This window comes from Salmo salar, chromosome 15 (genome assembly GCF_965601325.2).
Source record: "Salmo salar chromosome 15, fSalSal1, whole genome shotgun sequence".
Taxonomy (NCBI): domain Eukaryota; kingdom Metazoa; phylum Chordata; class Actinopteri; order Salmoniformes; family Salmonidae; genus Salmo; species Salmo salar.
The window spans coordinates 45987422-46002686 of NC_138305.1; the positions used below are offsets into that span (position 1 = coordinate 45987422).

The 15265-nt window shown below is 42.8% G+C and overlaps 1 protein-coding gene across 2 annotated transcripts in view; it reads right to left on the bottom strand.

The window, feature by feature from the left end:
• The window catches only part of ncoa1 (nuclear receptor coactivator 1), a 106981-nt gene that overhangs the window by 64648 nt on the left and 27068 nt on the right, over positions 1 to 15265 (bottom strand). Inside the window, exon 1 of one of the 2 annotated variants that reach the window (XM_014144567.3) lies at positions 11060 to 11900. The exons of the other annotated variant lie outside the window; for it this stretch is intronic. The gene's annotated coding sequence lies outside the window, so the exon portion shown is untranslated. Of the gene's footprint in view, positions 1 to 11059; positions 11901 to 15265 lie in introns of those variants that run through there. 2 annotated transcript variants of the gene reach the window in all.

Genomic DNA, 15265 nt, shown 5'->3' on the forward strand with positions numbered 1-15265 from the left:
ATCCAGAAAAACGCATGTCAAAAATGTTATAAATTGATTTGCATTTTAATGAGGGAAATAAGTATTTGACCCCTCTGCAAAACATGACTTAGTACTTGGTGGAAACACCCTTGTTGGCAATCACAGATGTCAGACGTTTCTTGTAGTTGGCCACCAGGTTTGCACACATCTCAGGAGGGATTTTCTCCAACTCCTCTTTGCAGATCTTCTCCAAGTCATTAAGGTTTCGAGGCTGACGTTTGGCAACTCGAACGTTCAGCTCCCTCCACAGATTTTCTATGGGATTATGGTCTGGAGACTGGCTAGGCCACTCCAGGACCTTAATGTGCTTCTTCTTGAGCCACTCCTTTGTTGCCTTGGCCGTGTGTTTTGGGTCACTGTCATGCTAGAATACCCATCCACGACCCATTTTTAATGCCCTGGCTGAGGGAAGGAGGTTCTCACTCAAGATTTGACGGTACATGGCCCCGTCCATCGTCCCTTTGATGCGGTGAAGTTGTCCTGTCCCCTTAGCAGAAAAACACCCCCAAAGCATAATGTTTCCACCTCCATGTTTGACGGTGGGGATGGTGTTCTTGGGGTCATAGGCAGCATTCCTCCTCCTCCTCCAAACACGGTCAGTTGAGTTGATGCCAAAGAGCTCCATTTTGGTCTCATCTGACCACAACACTTTCACCCAGTTGTCCTCTGAATCATTCAGATGTTCATTGGCAAACTTCAGACGGGCATGTATATGTGCTTTCTTGAGCAGGGGGACCTTGCGGGCGCTGCAGGATTTCAGTCCTTCACGGCGTAGTGTGTTACCAATTGTTTCCTTGGTGACTATGGTCCCAGCTGCCTTGAGATCATTGACAAGATCCACCCGTGTAGTTCTGGGCTGATTCCTCACCGCTCTCATGATCATTGCAACTCCACGAGGTGAGATCTTGCATGGAGCCCCAGGCCGAGGGAGATTGTCTTGTAGCCCATTCCAGCCTTGTGTAGGTCGACAATCTTGTCCCTGACATCTGTGGAGAGCTCTTTGGTCTTGGCCATGGTGGAGAGTTTGGAATCTGATTGATTCATTGCTTCTGTGGACAGGTGTCTTTTATACAGGTAACAAGCTGAGATTAGGAGCACTCCCTTTAAGAGTGTGCTCCTAATCTCAGCTCGTTACCTGTATAAAAAGACACCTGGGAGCCAGAAATCTTTCTGATTGAGAGGGGGTCAAATACTTATTTCCCTCATTAAAATGCAAATCAATTTATAACATTTCTGACATGCGTTTTTCTGGATTTTTTTGTTGTTATTTTGTCTCTCACTGTTCAAATAAACCTACCATTAAAATTATAGACTGATCATTTCTTTGTCAGTGGGCAAACGTACAAAATCAGCAGGGGATCAAATACTTTTTTCCCCTCATTGTATGATTGGGAGTTAGCATTTTGCTGTCACTTCTTCTAAACCTGAAAAGGAACAACTAAATGTTATGCAGTGAAAACAGCCAAATATATCCAAATGTGCCAATTATTAACAACAGCCTGCCATAAAATGACCAGTATTCAGTCCTGCTTGACTAACAGTGTTCTGGTACTATGCTTGAATTGCTTATTCATCTCAACAAAAACAAAATCACACATTGCTGTTGGGAATCCATTACTACATTTTTCATAGGTTTACTCTGTTTAACCCCAGAGGTGGAGGGTCAGGGTCTCTACTAAAGGAAGACTGACAGTCCTAGCTCTCTCATAAACACAATCCCATATTGAACTCACTGACTGAACTGAAAACAGGCAAATACAGGCGAGGGCCGAGGCAAATATACTGTTCTGTATGTAAACAGCCACACAGGCTACAACAACATATTATTTTCACAATGGAGAGCAACCATGTAGACTGGACTTGGGACGCACGAACACACAAACACATAGCTAAGCAATCTACGAAAAGGTATTAATGGGTGATTATGTTTAGATAAAAACATAAAAGTGAGATCCAGACAGTTAGGACTTTGTTGGCCTATATAACGTGGGCCTATACATTCCTGATAATCTGATACTAAGGTGCAATTTAGCTAAAGTTATCTTGCTGGCTAGCTAGCCATTTAGCATAATTATTTTTAACCACACTTAAAGGATAAATGTATCCAAAATCCAGAAACTCCCAAGTGATCCCATACATTAAAACTAGTTTGCCCTCTCCCTCCCTGTAGTGCTGTACTGAAACAGCTGTAAAAAAAAAAAAACTGGTCACGTGACTCATGACGTTGCTGGATGCAGGCCTCGCTCTGCTCCGTTGCCAGTGAAATAATAATTCAGTGTGGACAAATTTGATGTTTTATTGAAAGTGTTCGGCCGAATTACCTATTAACTATCGGTTTAGAATTAACTATGGGTTTAGAGTCAGGAAATGTGTACTTTTCCACGTCAAACATTTGCGATTATTTTATATAATTATTTTTTGTAGCCGACTGCCACAGCAGCGGAGATGGGTAACAACTTCAGATGTGCACTTGTGGGAATCCCTGCGATGTAGAAACTTCACAATATGCCCATATAAGGACCTTAAGGTCACAGACAAAACAAATTTGGACGGACAAGGAGCTGGTGCGAAAGTTGATAAGGGTTAGGCATATCGCAAGTAAAGTGAGTTACGCAAAGTGGATAAAGAGTTGGCAGCAAGAGCAAGCTGGTGTTCGGTCCCTATCTGCACTTTATACAGGAAAGCAAGGGAAGAAGGCACCAAATTGTACAGTTTTCTGATAAAAGATATGAGACGAAGATGGTTCGTAACAATTTGAAATAGTAAATACGATGTACACTACCGGCCAAAAGTTTTAGAACACCTACTCATTCAAGGGTTTTTCCTTCTTTCTTTTTTACTATTTTCTACATTGTAGAATAACAGTGAAGACATCAAAACTATGAAATAACACATAAGGAATCATGAAGTATCCAAAACACTGTTAAACAAATCAAAATATATTTTTTATTTGAGATTCTTCAAATAGCCACCCTTCGCCTTGATGACAGCTTTGCACACGCTTAGCATTCTCTCAACCAGCTTCATGAGGTAGTCACCAGGAAAGTATTTTATTAACACGTGTGCCTTGTTAAAAGTTAATTCGTGGAATTACTTTCCTTCTTAATGCGTTTGAACCAATCAGTTGTGTTGTGACAAGGTAAGGGGGTATACCGAAGATAGCCCTATTTGGTAAAATACCTAGTCCATATTATGGCAAGAACAGATCAAATAAGCAAAGAGAAACAACCAGAGGGTTGGACTCGAGTCACATGACTTGGACTCGAGTCACAAATATGATGACTTGCAACTCGACTTTGACTTTAACACCAATGACTCGTGACTTGACTTGGACTTGAGCTTTATGACTCGACCTGACTTGATATCCTCCCCAAGCCCAAATATTAAAAATGTTGCTATTAAAAAAAAGTGTGCAGCGCATCAACTCTTCATTTAACGGATTACAGTTTGAATCGGACAGCAGCCAATCAAATTGTGCCAGCTGAGAAAAAGTTGTGCGTAGCAGTCCACAGGAACGTCGGCGGGTGAATTCAGATGCAGCCCTTGGAAAGATGATACCCCCCCCAAAAAAAATGTGGATATAAAGATGACGCTGTATCAACAAAAAACGGATTGCAACTTGCAAAACATGCGGGAAGAAAATTACAGACAGAGGCGCAACAATTTCCAACTTTGTTCGACATTTGAAGCTGCACAAAGAACGGTAAGTCATGGCTAATATAGCCGACAGCTATATATTTTATTACTTTACTAGCATAGGCTAACGTAACGTTAAATCAATGAGCCTCCACACAGTCAGTCAGTGCGGGATCATGATCACTGCACCCAAGATTGAGCTACAACTGGCTAGGCAGTTGGTAGCCTAAATCCTGCCTGATGTTACTGCTGTTCCTAAAACCATTGACATACGTTAGCCTACTGTAACCACACAGAGAGAGAGTGTGTGTGTGTGTGTGTGTGTGTAAGGTTGGGCGATTGTGTACAAGCATACATCGCCTGATTGCGCCCCATAGCGATCCTCGATCACTATGGGGGTGGGGTGTATTTCTCATGGCTACCCATGTATTTCCACGGAAATATAACATTTATTTGGAAAGTAAAAAAATATATAGATATTTTTAAAAGCATTCATGATTTGCATAAATGTAATATACTAACTTACTCTTGTTAAAAATATGAAATAGCATTACATTTGGTGAAGAGCACATTATGACTTGTTTAGGACTCGAAACTCAAAGTTTAGGACTTGAGTCTTGACTTGATACTTGACGGTCTTGACTCGGACTTGCCTGTCTTGACTTGGGACTTGAGTGCTAAGACTTGAGACTTACTTGTGACTTGTAAGACAATGACTTGGCCCACCTCTGGAAATGACAATCCATCATTACTTTAAGACATGAAGGTCATTCAATATGGAAAATGTCATGAACTTTGAAAATTTCTTCAAGTACAGTCGCAAAAACTATCAAGTACTATGATGAAACTGGCTCTCATGAGGTCCGCCACAGGAAAGGAAGACCCAGAGTTACCTCTGCTGCAGAGTGTTCATTAGAGTTCATTAGAGTTACCAGCCTCAAATTGCTGCCCAAATAAATGCTTCACAGAGTTCAAGTAACAGACACATGTCAACTGTTCAGAGGAGACTGCATGAACCAGGCCTTCATGGTCAAATTTCTGCCAAGAAACCACAACTAAAGGACACCAATAAGAAGAAGTGACTTGCTTGGGCCAAGAAACACGAGCAATGGACATTAGACCGGTGGAAATCTGTCCTTCAGTCTGATTAGTCCAAATGTGAGATTTTTGGTTCCAACTGCCGTGTCTTTGAGAGACACGGTGTGGGTGAACAGATGATCTCCACATGTGTATTTCCCACCGTAAAGCATGGAGGAGGTGGTGTGATGGTGCATTGCTGGTGACACCGTCTGTAATTTTTAGAATTCAAGGCACACTTAACCAGCATAGCTACCACAGCATTCTGCAGCGATACACCATCCCATCTGGTTTGGTCTTAGTGGGACTATCATTTGTTTTTCAACAGGTCAATGACTCAACACACCTTCAGGCTGTGTAAGGGCCATTTGACCAAGGAGAGTGATGGAGTGCTGCATCAGATGACCTGGCCTCCACAATCACCCTACCTCAACCCAGTTGAGATGGTTTGGGATGAGTCGGACCGCAGAGTGAAGGAAAAACAGCCAACAAGTGCTCAGCATATGTGGGAAATTCAAGACTGTTGGAAAAGCATTCCAGGTGAAGCTGGTTGACAGAATGCCAAGAGTGTACAAATCTGTCAAGGCAAAGGGTAGCTATTTGAAGAAACTCAAATGTAAAATATATTTTGATTTGTTTAACACTTTTTTGGTTACCACATGATTCCATGTGTTATTTCATAGTTTCAATGTCTTCATTATTATTCTACAATGTAGAAAATAGTAAAAAATAAAGAAAAACCCTTCAATGAGTAGGTATTCTAAAACTTTTGACCGGTAGTGTAAATACTCCTGAAGCTGCGTGTAGCAAATGCTTCATTGACAAAGGCACTTTTGAAAAGACAAAGTGAACATGCGAAGGTATTTAACCTGATCCTTGAAGGTCCCGGCATTCTTGTGTTATTGCCATTGCACCATATCATGTAGACATATAGGCCTAGGGTCTCTACAGGTTAGCATATCTGCCTTATGTATTTATGAAAAAGGGGGTTGGAGAGACAATACTTTTACCTTACATTGCAGAATAGAATAAAATTGAAAGTGTTATCGCATTCTGCTCGCTTTCTTTCATAAAATCAGGTTTGTGTCTCCAATTCCTTTTTTGAGAGACGGGAAAATGTTTCAAGGACACCGGAGTTTGTGTGGGCCGCAAAATCCCCATGGTCGCAAAAGAAAACAAACTGTTTCTCATCATCATTACGTTCCTCCATTTCTGTGTAGTCATGTATTAGAATTCTCTGCAGCAAAAACTTCCCTCATCTGTCGGCACTGGAGCGACATTGCCACAACTGCATCACCAGTCTGTGTTGATCCTGGGGATGGGTTGTGGCTGTGGCCCAGCTGCTGCAGCAGCTAGAACAGCGGTGACCATCTGAAGCTCAATATGCCTAAATTCTTCGTACGAATACTCAGGCTCAAAATTAATATGGTTAGATGACACCCTTGTCAACAGACAAATTTGTAGGTTGTTGTTTGCTTTGTATAACTAATGTTTACCGCTGTCTTCACTTCACTGCTGAAAAAATAGGAGCGTGACGTGCCGTTACTAAATAGGGATTCCTCCAAGTGCACAGGCGCAGTTGTTACCAATCTCCGCTGCTGTGGCAGTCAGCTACATAAAATAATTATGTTACCAGTCAAAAATGTGGACACACATACTCATTCAAGGGTTTTTCTTAATTTTTTACTATTATCTACATTGTAGAATAATAGTTAAGACATAAAAACTATGAAATAACACATGTGGAATCATGTAACCAAAAAAATGTTAAACAAATCAAAATATATTTTAGTAGCCACCCTTTGCTTTCATGACAGCTTTGCACACTCTTGGTATTTTCTGAACCAGCTTCACCTGGAATGCTTTTCCAACAGTCTTGATGGAGTTCCCACATATGCTGAGCACTTGTTGGCTGCTTTTCCTTCACTCTGCGGTCCAACTCAACCCAAACCATCTCAATTCGGTTGAGGTCGGGTGATTGTGGAGGCCAGGTCATCTGATGCAGCACTCCATCACTCTCCTTCTTGGTCAAATGGCCCTTACACAGCCTGGAGGTATGTTGGGTCATTGTCCTGTTGAAAAACAAAATGATAGTCCCACTAAGCCTAAACCAGATGGGATGGTGTTTTGCTGCAGAATGCTGTGGTACACATGCTGGCTAAGTGTGCCTTGAATTCTAAATAAATAAAAGACAGTGTCACCAGCAAAGCACCCCCACACCTCCTCATGCTTCACGGTGGGAACCTCACATGTGGAGATTATCAGTTCACCAACTCTGCGTCTCACAAAGACACGGATGTTGGAACCAAAAACCTCAAATTTGGACTCATCAGACCAAAGGACCAGTCTAACGTTCATTGCTCGTGTTTCTTGACCCAAGGAGGTGTCTTTTTCTTATTTGTGTCCTTGACTAGTGGTTTCTTTGCATGAAGGTCTGATTCAAATCAAATCAAATGTTATTTGTCGAATATAACAGGTATAATAGACCTTACAGCGAAATGCTTACTTACAAGCCCTTAACACTTATTTTTCTTAAAACTGCATTGTTGGTTAAGTAAAAAATAAGAAATAAAAGTAACAAAATAATTAAAGAGCAGCAGTAAATAACAATAGTTAGGCTATATACAGAGGGTACCGGTACAGAGTCAATGTGCGGGGGCACCGATTAGTCGGGGTAATTGAGGTAATATGTACATGTAGGTAGAGTTAAAGTGACTATGCATAGATATTACACAGAGAGTAGCAGCAGCGTAAAAGAGGAGGGGAGCAATGCAAATAGTCTGGGAAGCCATTTGATTAGCTGTTCACACAATCTCCTCTGAACAGTTGATGTTGAGATGTGTCTATTACTTGAACTGTGAAGCATTTATTTGGGCTGCAATTTCTGAGGCTGCTAACTCTAATGAACTCATCCTCTGCAGCAGAGGTAACTCTGGGTCTTCCTTTCCTGTGGTCGGTCCTCATGAGAGCCAGTTTCATCATAGTGCTTGATGGTTTTTGCGACTGCACTTGAAGAAACTTTCAAAGTTCTCAACATTTTCCGTATTGACTGACCTTCATGTCTTAAAGGAATGATGGACTGTCGTTTCTCTTTAATTATTTGAGCTGTTCTTGCCATAATATGGGCTTTTACCAAATAGGGCAATCTTCTGTATACCACCACTACCTTGTCACAACACAACTGATTGGCACAAATGTATTTCGAAAGAAAGAAATTCCACAAATGAAGTTAACAAGGCACCCCTGTTAATGGAAATGCATTCCAGATGACTGCCTCACGAAGCTGGTTGAGAGAATGCCAAGCGTGTGCAAAGCTGTCATCAAGGCAAAGGGTGGCTACTTTGAAGAATCTCAAATATAAAATATATTTAGATTTGTTTAACACGGTTTTGGTTACTAGATGATTCAATATGTGTTATTTCATAGTTTTGATGTCTTCACTATTATTCTACAATGTAGAAAATAGTAAAAATAAAGAAAAACCTTGGAATGAGTAGGTGTGTCCAAACTTTTGACTGGTACTGTACATAAAATAATTACAAATATTTCTGTGAAAAAGTGCATATTTCCTGACTCAAAACCGATAGCTATTTTTGTTAAGTGCTAATTTAGCCAATACGCTTTCAATAAAACAATGAATTTGTCCACGCTTCGCTGATTTCTGAATCCTTAATTCACTGGCAACAGAGCAGAGCGAGGCCTGCATCCAGCAACGTCACGAGTCACGTGACCCCTTTTCAAACTATCAGTTAACAGTAATGATCCCATGTTCTAGCACTTCCAGGTTTGTGGCTTTGCCACCACTTCTCTCTCGGCATCATTTCCCATGGGCCTTTCTCTCTTCCACTGGGTTCCATGTCTGCTTTCCCCAAACCCACCTATCGCCTACTGTTTGTTTTTGTTAACTGTCCCTTGCCTTCGCCACAACAGGCCTTAACACGGAACCCAAACCGGCTGCACGCGTGCGCCATCTTGCATAAATTTATTTTGTCCCCCCACACCAAACGCGATCACGACACACAGGTTAAAATATCAAAACAAACTCTGAACCAAGGTTGAGATAGATGGTATACAGCTACGGACGAATTTACCATTGAACTACCGCAAAGGTTTTGACTTTGGTTTTGAAGCCAGAGGATAAGTCGGATTTCACTGTTAGTTTTACACACATTTTTCTTTTTTTACACCGTTTCAGTTAATAAAACGGACCACTGTTTATTTTTTCTGAAAGTACTGATGCTTGTATGCATTGTATGTGTGCTTACTGTGACCCCCTGATAGTGGCTACTAGCTACTTCCAAAGCCGTTGTGAAACAATAGTGCTTGGCAAGCGAGAGCGTGGGACACTGTGTCCCGGTGTTGTTGCTGTTCGTGCTCTCCCCATTAGTAGACTATCACGGTGACATCGAGATGGTTACAAATATTAGTTATTTTTCGTGTTGGCTACATGAAATAAAATCCGGACATCCATATAAACACTAAAGTAGCTGTCATCACATATTAAATGGGGAAACCAGTTAGTTAAAAGTATATTTGTAGTCATCGCCTAGGGACTCTAGCTAGCTAACTAACTTAACTCGCTAGCTATCTGTTGCCATAACAACGAGAGAATGACTTCTGTCCATAGCTGTATACCATCTAGTCATAACCCCAAAACAGCCCTTCCTGTCTGTGTATTGGTCTGCCCATACGGCCACAGCTGAAGTGTTCTCTCAGTCACACAACATAGGGCATGATGGCACCTGTCACAAACCACTAAGCTCGCATATATGTTTTTTTCTCTCACAAACACTAGGCTAGGCTGCTTTTGAATGGCTACATAATGCCTTGTTCTTCACGTGAGTAAATTAAAATAATTTTGGACTGGTATGCAGGCTCTGTGTACTATTCATTATTTTTCTTAAGACATGTCAACATGGTCTACAACTTCATAGACTATAAGCACATTTCAAGCTGTGTCCTCAAAATTTGCGGACACAGCTTGAAAGGTCCTTCCCATATTCCTCCTAAATTATCATTTTCATTCGAATTGGTTTTAACACTCCCTAATGAAATCTAAGCCACTTTCCAAATCATTTCCCCCTTGCATTACAATTTGCCATTGTCAAGTTCAGCTTCACAGCGTAAAATCCATCTCGCAATCAATAATCGCCAGTGTGACGATGTTGTACGTAAGTCACCATGTAGCCCAAAAATAGTCCAGTACTATAATACAAAGCACTATAATAGATAGGTTAGCTGGACGTCACGAGAAACGATGTGCATGCTTCAATGGGGCAGAAGACTGAGTTGTTGTGATTCTGGATGGCCAGATAGCTACCAATAATGACAACAAAACTGCCATCGTAAGTGACTCGTTTCAGCTAGTTTCATCTTGTTCTTGATACCATGTCTTGTTTTGAGGTGTTTTGACTGATTTCACGTCAATGCTAATATGGCTAAAATTCGCTAGCTAGCTAACTAACAACTGTAACAATGTATGAGACAACAAGTGCTCATTTGTGCAAATGTATTTATGTTTTCAATAAACATTGGAGACAAAATATAGTTTACATGTCAATAATCTATGCCAACCAGTCTGTTTTGCACACATCGGTTTTGTTGCTAAACAACGAACCCATCAATTAGGTGGATGAGTCATAAGTATGTAATACATAGGCTAGTATGAGCTAACTGAATAACATTTAGACATCTGAATTACATGACAAAAATGCAGCCCATGTGACGGCCCCTGAAACCACATGGTCAGGGGTAGAGCTGAGCACAAACTCAACATGCTGTGGAGTGGGGAAAAAAAGAAAAGCTAAATCCAAGGTGGGTTTAAAGACACACCACACACACACACACACACACACACACACACACACACACACACACACACACACACACACACACACATTGGAGCAACCTTTGCAAGTCTCACAAATCCCTCTCTCCCCACCTAAAGCTCAATGCTGGCTGAGAAAAACTAAAAACACACACCTCCAACGACACTCTGCAAAACATGTAGCTGCCTACTCACTCATTCCGAAACACAAATAGCAAGAGGCCCTTTACCCCACCCCCCCTACTCATTATTCAGAAAACAAACAAACACACACACACACACACACACACACACACACACACACACACACACACACACACACACACACACACACACACACACACACACACACACACACACACACACACACACACACACACAAAAAACAACAGACCACATACACTGTAACCTAAAGGTAAACAACCAGCTCAAGCCAAAAGTAAAGAGAGAAAGTGAGAGAAGAGAAAATAGGAGCAACCCAGTAAGAGATCCACGCACCTGAAGCCCAGCTCAGCTAAGCTCGGCCTAGCGTTGGTCTATATGTGTATGTGTGTGTGACGTAGAGGAGACCGGCAGTCAGTCAGTCGAGGAACAAGCAGGTGCCAGGCAGCAGCCTCACAGAGCGGGCTGAGAGCAAAAGAAGAAGCTGCAGTCCACGGCCAGAGCACTAACTCGTCCAACAGCATGGGCTTTGGGAGAGGCAGAACACCGCCACAAGCTCTCCATTCCACAGGCTGGCTGCTATCCCCATGTCTCCTCTCTTTAACTGAGCTCTCCAGGCCTCGCTCGTTCGCTCACACCACGGTATTCTAATCACCTCCCTCACAGACAGAACAGCAATGTATGGCAATAAGAGAGGACAGCCCACCACGGAGAGAAAAAGAGGGGGAGGTGGTTGTGAACTCAGTCCCCAAGCACTGTGAATGGAGGGAGACTGTGGCAGCGAGAGGACAGTTCACAAGGAGAGACCCCTCGTGGAGGAGCCTTGGGGAGCTTAACCGCGCACACTTTAGGAACGGACTTATCCCCCATGCTTTACTGCACACAGGACTCCCCCCTCCCACTCACCCTGGCTGAAATGGTTTGCTCCATGAGAAGCTGCTCAGTCACTGTTGCCGGGTCCCTCCTCCCTGAAATATAGGACACAGCAGGAAAATGTATACGGTTTGCCTGAATGCAGTAACACAGGCCTAGCTGGGCCTGTATGGATGACTCAAAGCACCGCTTTATCTCCACTCCACTGTATCCTGAATGGTTTGCAAACAACTTGTTTCAAATTACAGCAGTAATCAAAACGGAGGCAGTTGTAGAATTAAGGCCCATCCACATACGTTGTGTGAATTTTTTAAGGGACCTCAAAACGTGAGTCAGCACTGTAAGACAGAGACACAGATCATGTCAATTTAAAATAGCAACAGTAAACACACAGAATTTCAACCATTCTGTGTATGTTTCATGCCTCATTTGGCCACGTCTCCATAGAAAGACACACTTCCCCCGGGGTGTCACGTTACCAACCTGATCCTCCTCATCGTCGCTGGAGCTGCACCCCGGTCTCTCGCGTTTGTTTCTGTCTGAAAGGCTGGATTGGGCCAGAGCCCTTCACCACCCAACAGACCCCCAGGTCTCATGTCTCCCTCTAACAGGCCCTCATTCTTCAGCTAGTCCCCCTCATTAATCAGCCTGCCTGGCTGTCACACACACACACACACACACAGTACCTGCTCACACTCACAGACCTGCCCTTCTTCAGACCCCACTCTGAGACATCCTAGTTCCTGATTTAAAATTAGGAGAAGTCAATTCTCCACACCACTAATATTCTCACCCGCTCTCTCTCTCTCGTACTTAAATTACTCAATGCCTGGCATACCACAATCTCCTACTTAATGCAAGCATATGTTATTTTCCAAATCACGTAAACATTTATCTGATGATTTATGCATACATACAGAGGATGGTAACCTCATTGATCGTGTACCCGCTTATAAATGACTAGGCATCTGGATTGATGATACTTTTTGAGGGAAAGCCTATGTTGATGAGTTACTTAAGAGATAAAAAGGTGCTTTATTTATAGGAATAGGACATTGCTTTCATTAAATAGCAGAAAACAAATAACTCCGTCGACATTCATTCCGGACGTAGACTATGGCGATATCGTCTATAAGAATGCAGCTGCCACTGTACTGAAGCCACTGGACGCAGTTTATCATACTGCATTACACTTTATCACGGGCGATAGTTTCAGCACACATCACTGTATCAGAAAGTAGGCTGATCCTCTTGGAAGTCTTGTAGATCGATGCGTTGCACATTTTTTGTTTATAGAGTCCTTTGCATAAACTACCACCGTACACCACTTCTCTGTTAACCTACAGAAATACAAGATATCAGACACCGTCTCAGGCTAACTCTGGAGATCCCTTTGATCTCAACAGTTAGGTAAATCTGCCTTTAGCTATTTTGCACCTTGCTTGTGGAATGGTCTACAGAGTTGGCTGAAATTGGAGAAACTGGTGCCTCTGAGGCAGTTCAGCTGTGTGAGGACCTTTTTAAGGAAGAATGATTCTTATAATTCTATGCTTTTTTTTTTATAGTGTTTGTATTTTTTGCTTGCTTATACATTTTGTAGGCTAACTATGTAAATTTTCTTTTTTTTTTTTTTTTTTTTTTTAAATAACTTTCCCCAGGTTGTTGTTGTAAATGGGAATGTATTCTCAGCCAACTCACCTGGTAAAATAAGGAATACAAATAATAATAATGAGTCATGGATATAGTGCCATGCTGCTCTGTGCAGCAACACGTACGCGTGTGTATGAAGGTAGCGGTGGATCAGTAAAGCATTCCCTGCGGGCTACAGCTAGGTGAGGGGTCAGACAGGTGGCAGCTAGGCCTATGTGATGGCCCCTACCTGCAGGACAGGAGTAGCACCTGGGGCGGGGATGGAGACAGCCAGGGGGACAGGGAGCCCAGACTGGCCCCCTACCCTCCCTGCCCCTCCACACTCTCGCCGTTTACACCCCGATTTAGGATGTTTACCCAGAGGAGGAAATGGCCTGGTGCAGTCAGAGCTCCTCAACACTGCTACAGAACAGCAGCAGTCCTCTCCTCAAGCTCCTAGGGGTCAGGCCCAGCCCAGCATAGGATACTACAGTAGCCTGCCTGCCAGAATGTCTAGGGAACACAGACAGTTATGGCTACAGTTCTGGTTGGCTGAAGTTTATGGCCGGGGATGATGCAACACATTATGCTTGGCTAAAGCTTATGGAAAATGGCACTGATTATGGCTATGGTAACAGTTGTGGCTGTGGCGTGGGCATGGGTTTGGGCTAAGGCAATGGTCATGGCGTGAATGGACACTTATGGCACCACTTAAAACTGCCGTTTTGGCTTTACATACACTTTAGGCAACAGTTATGACCACTGTTATGGCAACAGCTAGTATGGCTAAAATATGGTAGAGCTCTGACTATTTCTAAACTTTGACAGCCCTGGTCTAAACGTATGACTTTTTACATCACAGGATCCCTGCAGTACAGAACAAGTACATCAGTGGCACATATCCTGCATCTAAATCCACACTCACGCTGCATGATAACAAGCCAGGTATACAAGCAGCATTGCTCAGTCCCACTGACTCCCAATACTGGAATTCAGGCTTAGCTTAATGAGGAGACTGAGGAGCAGATAAGAAAGTAGCTCATCAATACAATGCTCAGATCCTTGTCAGACACCTGGTGAGCAATGAGTGTGACCCGCCTAGGTGATTAGAGTAGATCATTCTGCTGTGTTGTGAGACTCGGAGCAGTTTTGGACACACACACGCGCAGAGCAGAGCAGCAGGACGGGGGTGAGAAGTCACAGGTCCGAGAGGCAAATGGTGGCAGTGTGTAAGTGTGTATGTGCACCACGTTGTGTTTGTGTGTGTGTGTGCGACGTCTCACACTGTTTCATTAGTGCTTTAGTCCTCAGAGAAAACACAATCATTTGGGCTGAACTAATTGGCTCTCTTAAAATTAGATTGAAGACCCATTAAACGCGGAAAGAGACAGACCCATCTCATGGTGAGGTAGTGAAGACACGTTGGCTGTTAATTCAGCCACTTTTCTAAGCAACCCATCCACCCTGGAACGTCTTGAAAGAAGACTGTATTGATTCATTGAGTCACTTTAAATGGGAATGGCTAATCATATAGCCATGAATGTGTAGATTTGTACTCTTTAGTTCAGGGATGGGCATCTTTAATGGGGGGGGTGGGGGCCACAAAAGATATGAACACATCATGAGGGGCCTCAGTGGCTCATGGGTCTGCGTACCCACCCCCACACATACAGTCAGAGCCAGCCCTAGCCTTTTGGGGAACCTAAGTGAAAATGTTTTGCACCTTAGGTATTATGCTATTTTAACCCTCAACAGTTGCCCAAGTTTGGACCCTGACTGATTTGAAGTCATCAGCGTAAGGGCATTGTCTTTTTTCTCTTAACCTATAATAAATCCAATGACATGGTGACATTTTGGTGTTAACTAATGTGAATTCAACGTGAAATTAACAACTCAACCAAATGTAAATCCAAACTAGACATTGAACGGACGTGTGTGCCCAGTGGGTTACTTCATGATGAACCAGTTTTCTAACAGGACTGTGTTCGCTATACTAAAAGCAGACCTTCAAGATTTAAGGTATAAAGGAAACCCAAAGAA